Raw genomic sequence first — 10,259 nt, 5'->3', positions numbered from 1 at the left:
CTTCTTTGTATACTGAGGTTTCGGGTGAACATCAAAGTGAAAGACAAATTCGAAATTTTCACTTTTTGATTAAGGAACAAGAAAACACCATCATTTGAACTGGATTCAAACCAGGGACATAAGAAACGCCTGCTGTTGTTGTCTACAGTCTTAAGAGCTAGCAACTGAGCTATCGGAAAGTAAATGTTTTGTCACACGCGTAGCCCAATGCAGTGTAGTGTTCCTCTTTATTTAAATCCCAGTTCGATATCAAAATACTCACTCCCATAGTCTCGTTTAGTAGAAGAAATGGACCAGGCTTCTACTCTATAAACGTCCATAGTTCTTATAAAACATTTGAAGGGACATCGGTGCAGGCAGAAATCGACTCTTTTTCTAGTGGGAACAGGATCACATAAAAACTTTCTTTTGAATTGAGAAGAGGATCATGGTGACACTCAAAACATACTTGCCTTTGCTTCTTTCGAGGACGAATGGATTATTGAACTGCAAACATCGGAACATCGGATCAAATCTCTCCACTACTGCAGTTGCTTCTTTGAGAGTTTCTTCAAATATTTCAACTGAAGGTCAAATTCAATCTTACGGATTTTGGTTTTCTTTTGATCGAAATTGTATTAAAATCCGAGCCTCTTTCACAGTTGTATAATACTTTCCCCTGCATCCTCAGATAAAAATTCTAAATACCACAAAGTTACAATATATGGAATAGCATTTATTTTTAAATGTATTTTAAAATTTGCATTTATTTAGAGCTACATTTAGTGCTAGGTAAAGATAACATTGCTAATATTGATGGAGTACAAATGGAAGATGGATTTATGAGCTAAAAGTGCTAAAACGCCTCTTGTAACAACTAAGGACTCGTAGCAAGATTTATTTTCAAATCCAATCTTTGCTATTGCATTGCGTATTATGTAAACACGACCAGTTCCGGTTTCTGGTGCGTGCATTTTTTTCAAACTGAAATTCACAAGAACATTTTTCAAGATGCGCCATGTCCCAAAACCGTTTATCAGGACTACTATTAATATCAGGTGAAAGCAGTACAAAACATAAATTTAGCCGAAATATTAAGAGACTATTGTCTGTCAGCTACTAAGCCATGTTCAGCCAACGCTAGAAATATTGCTGCTCTCCTAAAGTAGCAAAAGACCGCCAACCCAATTTAGAAACAGAACACAAAGGCTCAAACCGACGGGAGTGGGATTCGAGCCCACGCGTGCAGAGCCCAATAGATTAGCATTGCAAATTCGTGCCAAAACTATTGAGATACATCAGAATCGTACCTGTATTTCTTTGGATTTTAGGAAATTTATTTCAGCGTGTTTATTTTTTCTGCCTGTGATCTCGGAAAGAAAGACCCACTACCTGTTCACCGAAATATTCCGGGAGTTTGCTGTGGTTTAAGAGGAGTGTATGAAGGTAATAAAGGAGGGAGGACACGTGAATTGTATAGCTGCTGAACCCGGACACACACCGTCTCCAGCTACTGTTGGAGATTTACAGTTCAGAAAACTGCTGTCTCGAGCAGAAACTGATCTTCCTGCTTTAGTCAAGGTTATTGGAATCGGAGGTTACCGTGGGGTATAGCGCTTATATCTCTCTTCTCTGGCTAAACGGACAAGTTTAAGTTTACAACTGTAAAGTATAGAAATAGACAAAAAAAAAGCTAAAATACTTCAGTAAGGCCGAGCAGATAGGAAAGTTTAATAAAATGTTCTGTAAATCAATTTCCCTCGATTTCCGAACTCTCTGTTCGAGCTCTGATATAATCTCTCTGCTCCTGCCGCTGTCACTGGGAGAGTGACTAAATTCGGTAGGGCTACAGGTTGATTTCACAATGCCACATTTAATTAAATAAAGGATAAACCACAAGGAAAACAGATATGTTTTAATAAATCTTCTTCTGGCTTTATATTTCGGTCTTTCACATTGGAATACATACTTTGCAGTAAATCTTTACTCGATTACAGGCAGCCCGAACGTAAGGGAGAATCGAAGCCTATTTGACTTTCTGCTAATCACATTGAAGTGTTCACGAAGCATTTCCCTGCCCATCATGTGCCCGCAAACCGGTTTATCCGTTTTCCTCTTCCTGTCATTGTCAGCGAGCGCAACAAGAAGGGAAAATGCAGGACAGAGAAAAGGTATTATTTGTCAGGAGTGGGATTTGAACCCACGCCTCTATTCAGAGACTAGAACACCCAAGCAATGGAAAGACAGGAGCCCTTGAGTCTGGCGCCTTAGACCGCTCGGCCATCCTGACGAACTACGTTCAGATCTCTTAAAAGCACCAGTAGTTCACTAAACTGAGAAATGCTTTGCTGGATAAACGTAAAATTGCCTGTTGTAGCCTAAACGGACCGGGAAATTAAATATTCGGATCGATTCAGAGTGTGCTTTACAGCCTTCTTGTAATATTTTGATCTGCTAGGGCGCAGTCGTTTTTACAATCTGGATTATTTCAAAAAGACCGACATCAGTGTAATACAGCTTTCACGTTTGGGAACAGACCTTGTATTGTACATTTCTTATAGGTTTATTTTCCTGATTGCAACATACTGTGAAGCATAGAAGCCAGCTGCATAAATCTCTATTACACGTCATTTATGAAGGCGTTTCAAATAGCAGCCACTGCAGGATTAACGCTTTTGGAGCATGTATTATATTGTAAATAATCTTATTTAAATAAGCTTAAATTCGCATACTGTTTTTCAGACAGCGCAAACCAGTCTGACCTCCTACAACTTTCTGTGCCGCTGAGTAGATCTTAAAACAGCTGCAGCCAGAGTAGCCGTAATGGCAACCCACTGCTTTGAGATCGGCTTTTCTTATTCTGCAGAACCACCGGCATCGGAATATACTGATCCGCATAAGAAGCGCTTTCGGTTTCTGATCGTTTTTATTGAGCGCTGCTCTAACTTTACATTTGCTCGTACTAGTTTTTCCCATGAAAAAAGACATTTCCCTCATTACATGATTTCACTTTTTTATTTTCAACAAGTAGAAAGAAATAAAATATAATTCCATATAAGAGACACAGGTTGGATGGTTGGTGGTCTAAGGTGTTGCGTTTAGGTTGCAGCTTTTCCTGGAGACCTTTGTTTAAGTCCTACTTCTGACAAAGTAGAAACGAAAAAATCCCTAAGTAGAAAGCATCTCGCATTTCACGTGTTTAATGTTAATTGTCTCAGCGGTTGCCTCGGTGAATGATGGATCTTCTCTCTTGCAGGGTGACGGCAAACTTCTTCAGAGAGGGGATCTCCCACGCACGGCTTTTCTTCATCAAAAGCGGAGACAAAAGAAACAGACTTCAAACTGAAATTAATTACTTCTTGATCGTTTATGACCGTCTTTAAAAAGCTGAGAGAAGGCGAAAACGTCTTTCGAAATGAGGAAATGTCTGCTGACAGTAAACACAGCTCCTCTTTAGTACTGTGCTAAGTACCCGTTTGTTGCGCGGCAGAACGGGGTACGTTTCTGTGACAGGGCCCTGGTTTATTTTTTTTAAATAGTTGAATCATATTGAAATGTTAAACAACGGAGATAAAGTCGCTGTTGACCAGGATGGCCAAGTGGTTAAGGCGTTGGATTTAAGACTTAATGGACAAATGTCCATGTGGGTTCAAACCCCACTCCTGGTAGAGTCTTGTAAATATTTTGAAGTGAGAGGTAACTTTTAAGACTTACACTCTATTTAAATGTCATTTTACTTAATTTCAGTTCTCTTCACTCCCTGGGATAACTGAACTCACAATCGCATACTGAAGGCTTTATATGCATTATCTGTGATACAGCTTCTAATAAAGACGGAATGAAACTGTATTAATAATAAATGACATTGTTTTAAATAAACGTGTATTGATAAACTTCATAATTAATAAAAGTGGTGTGACAGGAAAGCAAATTAAATATTACAATGATATTCCAAGCAACTGATGCGTAAATTCATTATGTCGTGACAGTTTTATTCCCACTATAAAGGGTAATATTCTAATGTGATCCAGTGTTCCGCTTAGTCTGCTTCTGAATTTCTTCATTTCAATCAGTCCTCTATTTCAGTAACCTCTAGAGGGCTCAGGATTGAGTTCCTTGAAGTTAAGAACAGGTTAATTAAGGAGCTGCAGGCTGAGTTCGTTGTAGTCTTAAATTCAAGAATTCTTCGATTTTAAGAAAAAAGACAGGTATGTTTTGTGTCTCATGGTGATCCTCTTCTCGATCCAAATGAAAGGTTTAATATGATCCCTCTAGAAAAAAAATAAGTCAATTTCCGCCTGGAGTGATTGATGCCCCATCAAACATTGTGTAATATTCCTGGATGTTTATACAGTAGAATCCTGGTTCGTGTCTTAAATTCAAGGTAAACAAGACTAAGGAAACGAGTTGGAAACTTGATGTTAAACTGGGATTTAAATCACCCGGAACATGACACTACATTGGGCAGTATGTGTAAAGAAACAACTCCTGTCATCCCTTCGATAGCTCAGTTGATAAAGCGGAGGACTGTTGTGGAAACAGCGTTGAATCCTTAGGTCGCTGGTTTGACTCCGGCTCGTAGGAAGGTCCCTTTTGTGTACTTTAATCAAAGACAATAAATAATTTTCACTCAGACGTTGATCAGAAGCTCAATAAACGACGAAGCAGAGGCTCCTGTTCCGAATTCCCCTCACGTCTGATGGTCTTGTTCTAACCGAGATCAATCTAAAGTGGTACAAGGGATTTTAACAAATCTGTTCTTTGAATTCAGGGACTGCTCTGTCTGCTTTGTGCTGACCACATTTATATGTCTAAGGTATGTGTTTAATAGAAGTATATTCTACATCTTTTGCCCACTGGGCCAATTGCTGTTCACGAGCTCCTAGCCCCACTTGTTCCCAGTGGAACCAGCCTGAAGCAGCAGAACAGAGGTTTTGTTTCATTATATTGTCTGCTGTTGTAAAACAAGTCATCCCTTAGGGATAAAAACTCTCCCTCGAGTAACGCGTCTCCCGTATTTGCCCCATACGCCCAGGGCTCATCTCTCAGCTGAGTGATCAAAAGCTGAGCTCCAAGATTCTGAATTTCATGTTGGGGTACAACAGACCCTGCTGTGAGATTGGGCAGGGGAGAGCTGGTTGTGCTCCTGAACTAGTCCCTCCTCTCTTAGTTATTCCTGTATTTGCATCACAGTCTATAAACTCCATCAGTGCCCTATTGCTTTTCTTCCAGTTCCCATATTTTGTTATAAAAACAGCTCTGGTGAGTTAGGTATCTAACTCAAATTTCACAAACCTATCCAAAACGAGTTCTGGTACAATTCCTTTTTTACTTGAAGGTCTTTAGCTTAGTTGGCAAGACCTGGGTTCGAGCCTATACAGTGAGGCATGAACTAGGGCGGGAGCGACAAGGACAGAAACCCTAGAACCCGTTACAATAACAAAAGGACAGAAATATATGGGGATAATTTCGAAATCGCAAATATGAGATACCATAGCGCGGTTTTTTCTCACTCCCTGGCGGAAATGGGCTTCATTATTATGTGTATTCTTGATACATCACAAGGAGGTACTGTTCTCTTTATCGTAGCCCCGAACACCTCGTATGGAGTTTGCGTGAGTGAGGTCAGTAACGAGCTCGACCCAATCTACTGCTTTCATCCAAAACAGCCCTTTATTTGGCTTTAAACTCCACCTGTTACCCCTCACACTCAATGTTTCAGAAAAAGGTTTTAATTTAAGCTTTGCCCAGCAGAGTATTTGAGCAGAGAAAATGAATAGAAGCGCTATTCGCGCCAGTCTAGCACAGTAACCACTAACTCCAATAATAAAATAATAATAATAATAATAATAGCAGCGAAAAAATCCCGGCTCCTGCTTAAAAAAACAACTATTGAAATTGTACATCTCCAACACTGGCTGGAGACTTTGGGTACCCGGGCTCAGCGGTTATATAGGACAGGACTCGGCGAGTTGCAGGTGAAACTCATTGCTCTGCGCTCTCCATGCGGAATGTGCGTCTCCTCCCTCCAGACTCGTCACACCGCCTTCATACTCTACAGCGGGGGAAAAAAAACTCCCCTTTACTGTCTTCATACATCCCTCTTAAATCCCAGAAACACCGAAACTCCGGGGCGTTTCTGTGAGTCAGTACTGGGTTTTTCTGTTCGAGGTTACAAGCAGAAACAATAAAAGCGCTGAAAGCAGGAAGTTATTTCTGCTCTTAGGCATAAACGTGTAAAAATACATTTTCTGATTCCTAAAACCTAATAAAATCCATGTAAGTTTCCCTTTTGTTCCCAATGCACATAACTGAATATAAACCAGTCACTAGTTATGGCGCAGTTCTTACAACAAAGATACTTACATTACGAACTTTTTTTTCATACGAGCTCTTGCCGTTTTTAAATTGAATATTTTGTTTCAATTCGCTAAATCACACGAAACACCAGCAACACTCATCGTAAGCATCTGACCAATCACATTCCTGAATTTTAAAAGTATTAAGTATTTATTTTAAACTTTTTTTAATTTTATACACTTGTTTTACATATTCTTGCCATTTTTGGCATATTGTAAGTGGATTGTAACTTCAAAGTGATCATTCCTGAGCTTTATAACTGTGTATCATTTCTTTTAACCTTATTTTAATATTTTTTAATTATTTTTGCATTTTACAGAACGTTTTAAATATATTGTGAGCATTTAAGCATAATTTTAAAATAGGACTATCAATGCTCCTGACTTTTAAACCTGTATTTCTTCTGACATTAATCTCTCCACCTGCAGATGAGGAGGGAGGTATTTGATTTTAAATTTGTTGATTTGGGGGGGGAATGTACATGAATTTCCTTGTGTGTATCACCAGTGGGAAACTTGGCATTTTTGGATGAATTGCAATCTATACTGCAAGGCCTTAAGACTGATATAGTAATGACTGGAGATTTAAATAACACATTTGATACATCACACAGGAACAGCATAACATCTAAAATGGCAGAACCCTCTAAATCACTGAAAAAATTCAGGCACATTCATAATCTATAAGATGTTTGGTGGTTACTGTGTCCTGCTTCCCTTTCATATTTTTTAGTGTGCACGAATCTGTCCCTCTTCTTTTACTAGTTTTTAAGGAATATTCTGATATCTCTGATTACAAGATCAAGCCAGAAAAAAAATGATGACAATTAGTAGGAAGAATGATTCAGTACAATGTATTGAAAATGTATCAGGATGGTCAGGAGGCGCGCTGCGAGAATGTCCTGCCCTTGGGAGCCTTTCTGCTCCTGGGCCGTCCTTCCCTGGAATTCTTTAGAATAGTCTCGCACCCCTGGAATTCTCCTTAGAAATTCTCCTTCTGGGAGCTCTGTGTTGCCTGTTTTTACCTGGAGGAACTTCAGCTCATTCATTGGCTGAAAGTTCCATGGGCATCAGAATTCCACGTAGGTTACTCGGCCCTACCAGTCCCTGATTGGTTGATCAAGGTGAGATGTGAGTCACTTACTCCTGACACTTAGGAATGCAGTCCAGATGTCCATCTGGCACTCCCTAGACAGATAGGCGCCAATGGATGACCATTGATCATGATAGCCAGGCTTAGCTAAATGCATCCCCATTTGGGAGCTGTCCCTTATCAAAAGAAAACATCTTTAAATCAGCCTGCATGAATAGCTTCTCTGTGGCTGCACCACAGAGATGAAGAGAGAGATGGGGCCTTATTTGGGAAAGCACAGCAACACTTAATTCTGTCTTATTAACAAGCATTGCCGCTACAATTAGTAGGAAGAAAGATACAATGTATTGAAAATGTAATATGTTTTAAAGGATTAAAGGGAAAAGAAATACTTTATCTACGCAAACTAATTCAACTGAGCTCCTCTAAACAATATAGCCTGAAGAATTGCCAAAGCACAATGTATCAATTTGGGTGACACTGGGGGAAAAGGATCACAACATTGAGAACCACAAGGCTTATTTTCAACAGCAAACTTTGTGCTTGAAAATATTTGACAAAAAAAGGAATATTACACGCACGGAAACCAATATTTACCACTAGGGTAGAATGCAGCATAGAACAGTTGAGGTTGACTTGTTCACAGTGAACTGTCCTCCAGCGATAGTCAGCTGTAATCACCGACGCAGACATGATGTTAATACTCTGACAGCACCTTGGCTGATTTGGTTAAAGTGTTTTCCCCCTGGTTATAAAAACGTCTCAAAATTCTGACACTGAGGTGTGAGACACAATGTAACAGGCTCTCATAATCCCGAAGTACAATAAATTTTACTGTATTGTTTTTTAAATTTGATCCTGTGAACATTGCATGTCCCTCCTTCCTCATTACCAAAAAATCTCAATGTCACCAACAGTATGTACATTTGTTATTACAACACAAATGAGTTGTGACGTTGTGAACATGGCATGTTAAAGTATATAGAATATCTAGATCAGAACAGGCTAAATGCAATTCATAGTGATTTATCATTTTCTTATTTTCTAAATGAAAAAAAAAAAAATTTTCAGTGATTATGACACTTCGGTATGATATAAAATATGCTTCAATGACAGAATAAATAATCATGGAAAAAATACCCACAGTGGTATTCATATTTGTGATTATAGGAATGTTAAATATCAGGTGAGTAGCTGTGTCAGCAAGCGTAGGCTGCAAAGGAACAAGTAAAGGACTATTCCTGCTGAAAAGAGAAGAAAAGAATCACAACGTTTCGGCTGTGGAGCCTTCTTCAGGTGTGAGAAAGACAGGGCAGTAAGCAAAGATAATTTTCTTTTTATCTTTGCTGACTACAGTTTATCTTTGATGACAACATCAAAGACATTAAGTAATTTTTACTGCTAACAGCTCCACATCAACTTCCTTTTATATCTAACCTCATCAGATCTCTCAACTCCCAACTCTTCCAGTTTCTCACTTCAGAGAAGGATAAAACATTCAATCATCCTCTACAGAGAGAAACCATCAACACCCCTACCACCTCCACAAATCCTAACCTTGTTGTTACTATACCCTCTGACCTTTCCCTTTCAACCCTTTGCATCCTCAGCTGACATATTTTAAAATTACAATAGACTGTATAGTATTTATGTTTAAATTTAAGGTAAATATGTCAAAATATCAAAATCCAACTGCACAGTGCTATCGTAACAATGCTTGTCAAGTTCTCAAACAAACCTGCATTGTATTTTTAATATATTTCAGCAGAGGATTCAACTGGAGTATAAATGACGATTCGACGATCATTTTTCTTGGGTGAATATGGTTTTCTGGGGAGTTACGATGGTGGGCATTATTGGACATTTCCTGGTGATCCTGACACGTGTTAAACACTCGCATTTGTTGCAAATATTAAAATGGCTATGGTTTCGCTGAGAAATCCAATCGACCGAAGACAATATTTACATCGCCAAAGAAACTCGTCCCTGGGTGGAATCGAACCACCAACCTTTCGGTTAACAGCCGAACGCGCTAACCGATTGCGCCACAGAGACTGACATGTATGTTTTTCTCTCGAATCACAAATTCCCGGTTAAAAAAAAAAATCTCTAACCGTTTATTTTGCCAGCCGGTAATATTTCTTCTGCACTGATAACCAAGAATTGGATTTCATTTTCCGCAAGCTGTGTGAATTTCATCAAAAATAAGTTTTCCAGAAAGGAAATGAACACATGCATTTAACGAAAACAAGCCCTTTGTGAGTGCCCAAAATGGTACGTTCTGTACTACAAGAAAGGAAGAAAGACACGGCTGGGATTTGAATTTCGTTTTTTTTGTTTCATAAAGAGGCGCTTTAACCAACTAAGCTACGGTGACAGGACAACCATCACCTTTTACAGCCACTTGGACACACCGCTCTGAGACATCTGCGTTTAGTAAGCGCTGAACCTGCTCTCAGAGCAAATTGCCTCTTTTACATAGCAGCCCCGACACTGAGAAACGAAGAGAACTGGCTTTAATCTGGCATTTTTCATGTCCAATGCGTTTGACATCTCCCAAGGGCGACAGAGTTCTTTTGCGACACTATTTCTTCTTCTTTTTTCTTTCTGTACGCTTTGATAAAAACGAAAAATCGTGCAAGGGAAAAATGTACTTTTTTTCATAGAGAAAACGTGCACCAGGAAATGTGTTGAGAAGAAATGATTTAACATGATACGTGACCTAATTTATCGGAGCAATTGCTCACCCAGCAAGGTCTGGAGAGGTTGGAGAGTCTGGTGGATGTGATAATTATATGGTGTTGTGGAAGAAAACAGTCTTTCTCTGA

At 39.2% G+C, this 10,259-nt stretch overlaps 3 non-coding genes across 3 annotated transcripts; 1 reads left to right on the top strand and 2 right to left on the bottom strand.

Moving 5' to 3' along the window:
* Positions 1-2,158: 2,158 nt before the first annotated feature.
* On the bottom strand, positions 2,159-2,269 carry trnal-caa (transfer RNA leucine (anticodon CAA)). Its single transcript has 2 exons — positions 2,232-2,269; positions 2,159-2,204 (listed from the first exon to the last, which is right to left on the bottom strand). It is a non-coding gene; the product is annotated as a tRNA-Leu (tRNA).
* Positions 2,270-3,564: 1,295 nt separating this feature from the next.
* On the top strand, positions 3,565-3,647 carry trnal-uaa (transfer RNA leucine (anticodon UAA)). The gene has a single exon. It is a non-coding gene; the product is annotated as a tRNA-Leu (tRNA).
* Positions 3,648-9,412: 5,765 nt separating this feature from the next.
* Positions 9,413-9,486, bottom strand: trnan-guu (transfer RNA asparagine (anticodon GUU)). Its single transcript has one exon. It is a non-coding gene; the product is annotated as a tRNA-Asn (tRNA).
* Positions 9,487-10,259: the final 773 nt, after the last annotated feature.

Source organism: Atractosteus spatula, chromosome 10 (genome assembly GCF_055471065.1).
Source record: "Atractosteus spatula isolate fAtrSpa1 chromosome 10, fAtrSpa1.hap1, whole genome shotgun sequence".
In the NCBI taxonomy this organism is placed as follows: Eukaryota; Metazoa; Chordata; class Actinopteri; order Semionotiformes; family Lepisosteidae; genus Atractosteus; species Atractosteus spatula.
Note: the sequence above shows the minus strand (reverse complement) of the source record. Positions and strands in the feature narration are given on the sequence as shown.